Source organism: Rutidosis leptorrhynchoides, chromosome 4 (genome assembly GCF_046630445.1).
Source record: "Rutidosis leptorrhynchoides isolate AG116_Rl617_1_P2 chromosome 4, CSIRO_AGI_Rlap_v1, whole genome shotgun sequence".
NCBI lineage: Eukaryota > Viridiplantae > Streptophyta > Magnoliopsida > Asterales > Asteraceae > Rutidosis > Rutidosis leptorrhynchoides.
This window is the reverse complement of record NC_092336.1, coordinates 7,886,953-7,896,886: the sequence shown is the minus strand read 5'-3', so window position 1 is coordinate 7,896,886 and position 9,934 is coordinate 7,886,953.

Here is a 9,934-nt window from a genome sequence, read left to right as displayed (position 1 = left end):
GACGTGGAAAGTGTTATGTACAGCCGCGAGTTGTTGAGGTAACTCAAGTCGGTAAGCTACTGGTCCGACACGATCAATAATCTTGAATGGTCCAATATACCTTGGGTTTAATTTTCCTCGTTTACCAAATCGAACAACGCCTTTCCAATGTGCAACTTTAAGCATGACCATCTCTCTAATTTCAAATTCTATATCTTTTCTTTTAATGTCAGCGTAGCTCTTTTGTCGACTTTGGGCGGTTTTCAACCGTTGTTGAATTTGGATGATCTTCTCGGTAGTTTCTTGCATAATCTCCGGACCCGTAATCTGTCTATCCCCCACTTCACTCCAACAAATTGGAGACCTGCACTTTCTACCATAAAGTGCTTCAAACGGCGCCATCTCAATGCTTGAATGGTAGCTGTTGTTGTAGGAAAATTCTGCTAACGGTAGATGTCGATCCCAACTGTTCCCAAAATCAATAACACATGCTCGTAGCATGTCTTCAAGCGTTTGTATCGTCCTTTCGCTCTGCCCATCAGTTTGTGGATGATAGGCAGTACTCATGTCTAGACGAGTTCCTAATGCTTGCTGTAATGTCTGCCAGAATTTTGAAATAAATCTGCCATCCCTATCAGAGATAATAGAGATTGGTATTCCATGTCTGGAGACGACTTCCTTCAAATACAGTCGTGCTAACTTCTCCATCTTGTCATCTTCTCTTATTGGCAGGAAGTGTGCTGATTTGGTGAGACGATCAACTATTACCCAAATAGTATCAAAACCACTTGCAGTCCTTGGCAATTTAGTGATGAAATCCATGGTAATGTTTTCCCATTTCCATTCCGGGATTTCGGGTTGTTGAAGTAGACCTGATGGTTTCTGATGCTCAGCTTTGACCTTAGAACACGTCAAACATTCTCCTACGTATTTAGCAACATCGGCTTTCATACCCGGCCACCAAAAATGTTTCTTGAGATCCTTGTACATCTTCCCCGTTCCAGGATGTATTGAGTATCTGGTTTTATGAGCTTCTCTAAGTACCATTTCTCTCATATCTCCAAATTTTGGTACCCAAATCCTTTCAGCCCTATACCGGGTTCCGTCTTCCCGAATATTAAGATGCTTCTCCAATCCTTTGGGTATTTCATCTTTTAAATTTCCCTCTTTTAAAACTCCTTGTTGCGCCTCCTTTATTTGAGTAGTAAGGTTATTATGAATCATTATATTCATAGATTTTACTCGAATGGGTTCTCTGTCCTTCCTGCTCAAGGCATTGGCTACCACATTTGCCTTCCCCGGGTGGTAACGAATCTCAAAGTCGTAATCATTCAATAATTCAATCCACCTACGCTGCCTCATATTCAGTTGTTTCTGATTAAATATGTGTTGAAGACTTTTGTGGTCGGTATATATAATACTTTTGACCCCATATAAGTAGTGCCTCCAAGTCTTTAATGCAAAAACAACCGCGCCTAATTCCAAATCATGCGTCGTATAATTTTGTTCGTGAATCTTCAATTGTCTAGACGCATAAGCAATCACCTTCGATCGTTGCATTAATACACAACCGAGACCTTGCTTTGATGCGTCACAATAAATCACAAAATCATCATTCCCTTCAGGCAATGACAATATAGGTGCCGTAGTTAGATTTTCTTCAATAACTGAAACGCTTTCTCTTGTTCATCATTCCATTCAAATTTCTTCCCTTTATGCGTTAATGCATTCAAGGGTTTTGCTATTCTGGAAAAGTCTTGGATGAACCTTCTGTAGTAACCAGCTAGTCCTAAAAACTGGCGTATGTGTTTCGGAGTTTTCGGGGTTTCCCACTTTTCAACAGTTTCTATCTTTGCCGGATCCACCTTAATACCTTCTTTGTTCACTATGTGACCGAGAAATTGAACTTTTTGCAACCAAAATGCACACTTTGAAAACTTAGCGTACAATTCTTCCTTCCTCAATACTTCTAACACCTTTCTCAAATGTTCACCGTGTTCTTGGTCATTCTTTGAGTAAATAAGTATGTCATCAATGAAAACAATGACAAACTTGTCAAGGTATGGTCCACACACTCGGTTCATAAGGTCCATGAACACAGCTGGTGCATTAGTTAAACCAAACGGCATGACCATAAACTCGTAATGACCGTAACGTGTTCTGAAAGCAGTCTTTGGAATATCATCTTCTTTCACCCGCATTTGATGATACCCGGAACGTAAGTCAATCTTTGAATAAAAAGACGAGCCTTGTAGTTGATCAAATAAGTCGTCGATTCTCGGTAGTGGGTAGCGGTTCTTGATGGTAAGTTTGTTCAACTATCGGTAGTCGATACACAACCTGAATGTACCATCTTTCTTCTTGACAAACAAAACAGGAGCTCCCCACGGTGATGTGCTTGGTCGAATGAAACCACGCTCTAAAAGTTCTTGTAATTGGCTTTGCAGTTCTTTCATCTCGCTGGGTGAGAGTCTGTAAGGAGCACGAGCTATTGGTGCAGCTCCTGGTACAAGATCTATTTGAAATTCAACGGATCGATGTGGGGGTAATCCCGGTAATTCTTTCGGAAATACATCGGGAAATTCTTTTGCAATGGGAACATCATTGATGCTCTTTTCTTCAGTTTGTACTTTCTCGACGTGTGCTAGAACAGCATAGCAACCTTTTCTTATTAGTTTTTGTGCCTTCAAATTACTAATAAGATGTAGCTTCGTGTTGCCCTTTTCTCCGTACACCATTAAGGGTTTTCCTTTTTCTCGTATAATGCGAATTGCATTTTTGTAACAAACGATCTCTGCTTTCACTTCTTTCAACCAGTCCATACCAATTATCACATCAAAACTCCCTAACTCTACTGGTATCAAATCAATCTTAAATGTTTCGCTAACCAGTTTAATTTCTCGATTCCGACATATATTATCTGCTGAAATTAATTTACCATTTGCTAATTCGAGTAAAAATTTACTATCCAAAGGCGTCAATGGACAACTTAATTTAGCACAAAAATCTCTACTCATATAGCTTCTATCCGCACCCGAATCAAATAAAATGTAAGCAGATTTATTGTCAATAAGAAACGTACCCGTAACAAGCTTCGGGTCTTCCTGTGCCTCTGCCGCATTAATATTGAAAACTCTTCCGCGGCCTTGTCCATTCGTGTTCTCCTGGTTCGGGAAATTTCTAATAATGTGGCCCGGTTTTCCACATTTATAACAAACTACATTGGCATAACTTGCTCCGACACTACTTGCTCCGCCATTACTCATTCCGACACCATTTGTTCCTTTCGTTCTATTAACCCCTGGTCCGTAGACCTCACACTTCGCCGCGCTATGACCATTTCTTTTACACTTGTTGCAAAATTTGGTGCAGAACCCCGAGTGATACTTTTCACACCTTTGGCATAGCTGCTTCTGATTGTTGTTGTTGTTGCGGTTATTATTGTTGTTGGGATGATTGTTGTAGTTGCTGTTGTTGTTGTTGTTGTTGTTGTTGGGCCGTTTTTTGTAGTTGCGATTGTTGGGATAATTGTTGCGATTATTGTTGTAATTGCTGTTGTTGTTGTATTGGTGATTCTTATCACCGTTTTCCTCCCACTTTCTTTTGACTTGCTTTACATTGGCCTCTTCAGCAGTCTGTTCTTTAATTCTTTCTTCAATCTGGTTCACTAGTTTGTGAGCCATTCTACATGCCTGTTGTATGGAGGCGGGCTCGTGTGAACTTATATCTTCTTGGATTCTTTTCGGTAATCCTTTCACAAATGCGTCAATCTTCTCTTCCTCATCTTCGAATGCTCCCGGACACAATAGGTACAATTCTGTGAATCGTCTTTCGTACGTGGTAATATCAAATCCTTGGGTTCGTAACCCTCTAAGTTCTGTCTTGAGCTTATTGACCTCGGTTCTGGGACGGTACTTCTCGTTCATCAAGTGCTTGAATGCTGACCACGGTAGTGCGTACGCATCGTCTTGTCCCACTTGCTCTAGATAGGTATTCCACCATGTTAATGCAGAACCTGTGAAGGTATGCGTAGCGTACTTCACTTTGTCCTCTTCAGTACACTTACTTATGGCAAACACCGATTCGACCTTCTCGGTCCACCGTTTCAATCCGATCGGTCCTTCGGTTCCATCAAATTCCAAAGGTTTGCAGGCAGTGAATTCTTTGTAGGTGCATCCTACACGATTTCCTGTACTGCTAGATACAAGGTTATTGTTGGTATGTAGCGCAGCCTGTACTGCGGCTATGTTTGAAGCTAGAAAAGTACGGAATTCCTCTTCATTCATATTCACGGTGTGTCGAGTAGTCGGTGCCATTTCCTTCAAAATAGTCAAATGGAACAAGTTAATCATACAGAATATTAAGAGTAGTTAATAGTATTTCGTAGCATAATATGAACTCATTTGTAAAAGCTTTTCTTCATATTAGCGTTTTATAAGTTTAAATTCGGGTAGTACCTACCCGTTAAGTTCATACTTAGTAGCTAATATACAATTCAACTACTACAATTCTATATGAAAAACTGATTATAATAATATTTCGCGTTCAAACTTTTACACAATATTTTACAAACTTACAATACCGCTTATTTTACATATAGCATGAAATATAGCACACAATAAATTTGATACAAGATGGTTGTGAAGATAATTCTAGCTAGTACACAAGTCGTTCAGCAAAGGCAATAAAGACACGTAATTCATACGTCCAGAAACAAGTCATGCATTCTGGTTTTACTAGGATTACTTCCCATCCTTGGTCTTGTGGAACATAACCGTTATGGCCGTTGATAAGACAGCGTGTTGTTACGTCGTCAAAGGGACGAGGGTTACGTAATGTCCAACAGTCCCGTAACAATCTAAAAACCTCATTTCTTACCCCAATTACCGACTCCGTCACTTGTGGGAACGTTTTGTTTAATAGTTGTAGCCCGATGTTCTTGTTCTCACTTTGGTGAGAAGCGAACATTACTAATCCGTAAGCATAACATGCTTCTTTATGTTGCATGTTAGCCGCTTTTTCGAAATCACGAAGTCCAATATTCGAATATATTGAGTCAAAATAATTTCTTAACCCATTGCGTAAAATAGCATTTGGGTTCCCCGCAATATATGCGTCAAAGTAAACACATCGTAACTTATGGATTTCCCAATGTGATATCCCCCATCTTTCGAACGAAAGCCTTTTATAAACCAAGGCATTCTTAGAACGTTCTTCGAATGTCTTACAAACTGATCTCGCCTTAAATAGTTGTGCCGAAGAATTCTGACCGACTCTAGACAAGATTTCATCAATCATGTCTTCGGGTAGGTCTCTTAAAATATTGGGTTGTCTATCCATTTTGTGTTTTTATACTGTAAAATAGACAAGAGTTAGATTTATAAAAAAAATACTTATTAATACAAGCAATTTTTACATATATCATAAAGCATAAGCACACTATATTACATATATTACACCACACGAATATAACTATCTTATTCCGACTCGTTTGTTTCTTCTTCTTCGGTTTTAGTTCGTTTTGCCAAGTTTCTAGGGATATATGATGTTCCCCTAATACGAGCCGTCGTTTTCCACATTGGTTTAGAAAAACCTGGTGGTTTAGAGGTTCCCGGGTCATTGCTACAACTTAAGGACTTCGGGGGTTGATGATACATATAAAGTTCATCGGGGTTGGAATTAGATTTCTCTATTTTTATGCCCTTTCCCTTATTATTTTCTTTTGCCTTTTTAAATTCAGTTGGGGTAATTTCTATAACATCATCAGAATTCTCGTCGGAATCCGATTCATCGGAGAATTGGTAATCCTCCCAATATTTTGCTTCCTTGGCAGAAACACCATTGACCATAATTAACCTTGGTCGGTTGGTTGAGGATTTTCTTTTACTTAACCGTTTTATTATTTCCCCCACCGGTTCTATTTCTTCATCCGGTTCCGATTCTTCTTCCGGTTCCGATTCTTCTTCCGGTTCCGACTCTTCTTCCGGTTCCTCTTCGGGAACTTGTGAATCAGTCCACGAATCATTCCAATTTACATTTGACTCTTCATTATTATTAGGTGAGTCAATGGGACTTGTTCTAGAGGTAGACATCTATCACATAATATCAAACACGTTAAGAGATTAATATATCACATAATATTCACATGTTAAAAATATATAGTTTCCAACAAAATTTGTTAAGCAATCATTTTTCAAGTAAACACGGTCGAAGTCCAGACTCACTAATGCATCCTAACAAACTAGATAAGCCACACTAATGCAAAATTCTGGTTATCTAAGACCAACGCTCGGATACCAACTGAAATGTCCCGTTCTTATTGATTAAAAACGTTCCATATTAATTGATTTCGTTGCGAGGTTTTGACCTCTATATGAGACGTTTTTCAAAGACTGCATTCATTTTTAAAACAAACCATAACCTTTATTTCATAAATAAAGGTTTAAAAAGCTTTACGTAGATTATCAAATAATGATAATCTAAAATATCCTGTTTACACACGACCATTACATAATGGTTTACAATACAAATATGTTACATCGAAATCAGTTTCTTGAATGCAGTTTTTACACAATATCATACAAACATGGACTCCAAATCTTGTCCTTATTTTAGTATGCAACAGCGGAAGCTCTTAGTATTCACCTGAGAATAAACATGCTTTAAACGTCAACAAAAATGTTGGTGAGTTATAGGTTTAACCTATATATATCAAATCGTAACAATAGACCACAAGATTTCATATTTCAATACACATCCCATACATAGAGATAAAAATCATTCATATGGTGAACACCTGATAACCGACATTAACAAGATGCATATATAAGAATATCCCCATCATTCCGGGACACCCTTCGGATATGATATAAATTTCGAAGTACTAAAGCATCCGGTACTTTGGATGGGGTTTGTTAGGCCCAATAGATCTATCTTTAGGATTCGCGTCAATTAGGGTGTCTGTTCCCTAATTCTTAGATTACCAGACTTAATAAAAAGGGGCATATTCGATTTCGATAATTCAACCATAGAATGTAGTTTCACGTACTTGTGTCTATTTTGTAAATCATTTATAAAACCTGCATGTATTCTCATCCCAAAAATATTAGATTTTAAAAGTGGGACTATAACTCACTTTCACAGATTTTTACTTCGCCGGGAAGTAAGACTTGGCCACTGGTTGATTCACGAACCTATAACAATATATACATATATATCAAAGTGTGTTCAAAATATATTTACAACACTTTTAATATATTTTGATGTTTTTAGTTTATTAAGTCAGCTGTCCTCGTTAGTAACCTATAACTAGTTGTCCACAGTTAGATGTACAGAAATAAATCGATAAATATTATCTTGAATCAATCCACGACCCAGTGTATACGTATCTCAGTATTGATCACAACTCAAACTATATATATTTTGGAATCAACCTCAACCCTGTATAGCTAACTCCAACATTCACATATAGAGTGTCTATGGTTGTTCCGAAATATATATAGATGTGTCGACATGATAGGTCGAAACATTGTATACGTGTCTATGGTATCTCAAGATTACATAATATACAATACAAGTTGATTAAGTTATGGTTGGAATAGATTTGTTACTAATTTTCACGTAGCTAAAATGAGAAAAATTATCCAATCTTGTTTTACCCATAACTTCTTCATTTTAAATCCGTTTTGAGTGAATCAAATTGCTATGGTTTCATATTGAACTATATTTTATGAATCTAAACATAAAAAGTATAGGTTTATAGTCAGAAAAATAAGTTACAAGTCGTTTTTGTAAAGGTAGTCATTTCAGTCGAAAGAACGACGTCTAGATGACCATTTTAGAAAAACATACTTCCACTTTGAGTTTAACCATAATTTTTGGATGTAGTTTCATGTTCATAATAAAAATTATTTTCTCAGAATAACAACTTTTAAATCAAAGTTTATCATAGTTTTTAATTAACTAACCCAAAATAGCCCGCGGTGTTACTACGACGGCGTAAATCCGGTTTTACGGTGTTTTTCGTGTTTCCAGGTTTTAAATCATTAAGTTAGCATATCATATAGATATAGAATATGTGTTTAGTTGATATTAAAAGTCAAGTTAGAAGGATTAACTTTTGTTTGCGAACAAGTTTAGAATTAACTAAACTATGTTCTAGTGATTACAAGTTTAAACCTTCGAATAAGATAGCTTTATATGTATGAATCGAATGATGTTATGAACATCATTACTACCTTAAGTTCCTTGGATAAACCTACTGGAAAAGAGAAAAATAGATCTAGCTTCAACGGATCCTTGGATGGCTCGAAGTTCTTGAAGCAGAATCATGACACGAAAACAAGTTCAAGTAAGATCATCACTTGAAATAAGATTGTTATAGTTATAGAAATTGAACCAAAGTTTGAATATGATTATTACCTTGTATTAGAATGATAACCTACTGTAAGAAACAAAGATTTCTTGAGGTTGGATGATCACCTTACAAGATTGGAAGTGAGCTAGCAAACTTGAAAGTATTCTTGATTTTATGTAACTAGAACTTGTAGAATATATGAAGAACACTTAGAACTTGAAGATAGAACTTGAGAGAGATCAATTAGATGAAGAAAATTGAAGAATGAAAGTGTTTGTAGGTGTTTTTGGTCGTTGGTGTATGGATTAGATATAAAGGATATGTAATTTTGTTTTCATGTAAATAAGTCATGAATGATTACTCGTATTTTTGTAATTTTATGAGATATTTCATGCTAGTTGCCAAATGATGGTTCCCACATGTGTTAGGTGACTCACATGGGCTGCTAAGAGCTGATCATTGGAGTGTATATACCAATAGTACATACATCTAAAAGCTGTGTATTGTACGAGTACGAATATTGGTGCATACGAGTAGAATTGTTGATGAAACTGAACGAGGATGTAATTGTAAGCATTTTTGTTAAGTAGAAGTATTTTGATAAGTGTATTGAAGTCTTTCAAAAGTGTATAAATACATATTAAAACACTACATGTATATACATTTTAACTGAGTCGTTAAGTCATCGTTAGTCGTTACATGTAAGTGTTGTTTTGAAACCTTTAGGTTAACGATCTTGTTAAATGTTGTTAACCCAATGTTTATAATATCAAATGAGATTTTAAATTATTATATTATCATGATATTATCATGTATAAATATCTCTTAATATTATATATATATACATTAAATGTCTTTACAACGATAATCGTTACATATATGTCTCGTTTAAAAATCATTAAGTTAGTAGTCTTGTTTTTACATATGTAGTTCATTGTTAATATACTTAATGATATGTTTACTTATCGTAGTATCATGTTAACTATATGTATATCCATATATATGTCATCATATAGTTTTTACAAGTTTTAAGGTTCGTGAATCACCGGTCAACTTGGGTGGTCAATTGTCTATATGAAACATATTTCAATTAATCAAGTCTTAACAAGTTTGATTGCTTAACATGTTGGAAACATTTAATCATGTAAATATCAATCTCAATTAATATATATAAACATGGAAAAGTTCGGGTCACTACACTAGGATTTTACGTTCAATGGTAATGAACGCATTGAAAATAGGGTTTTCAGAAAACAAATCGGTTTGTAATTTTGATCAAAATATTTTCTCGTTCAAGCTCGAGTTTAGATATCATTGAATTCCATGAGTTTGAATTCTCAATCTTTAAGGTCAATCTCTAGGATTGAGTAATATCAGGCTTAAAAGCTGATTTTTAATCTTTAAGGAGATTATCCTTTCTGGGGATCTGATTCATTAGTCTTATCCAGCTAATTTGCACGGTGCCCCCCCATTTTACGAGATAAATCCTTCTCATGGTTAGGATAAATCTGACCACTTGGCGACCCTGTTTAATGCTGAGGTCCGTGGATTTTCTGCTGATTTTAGTGATGACTTTTCTAGGTTTTTCGTCAACCTACA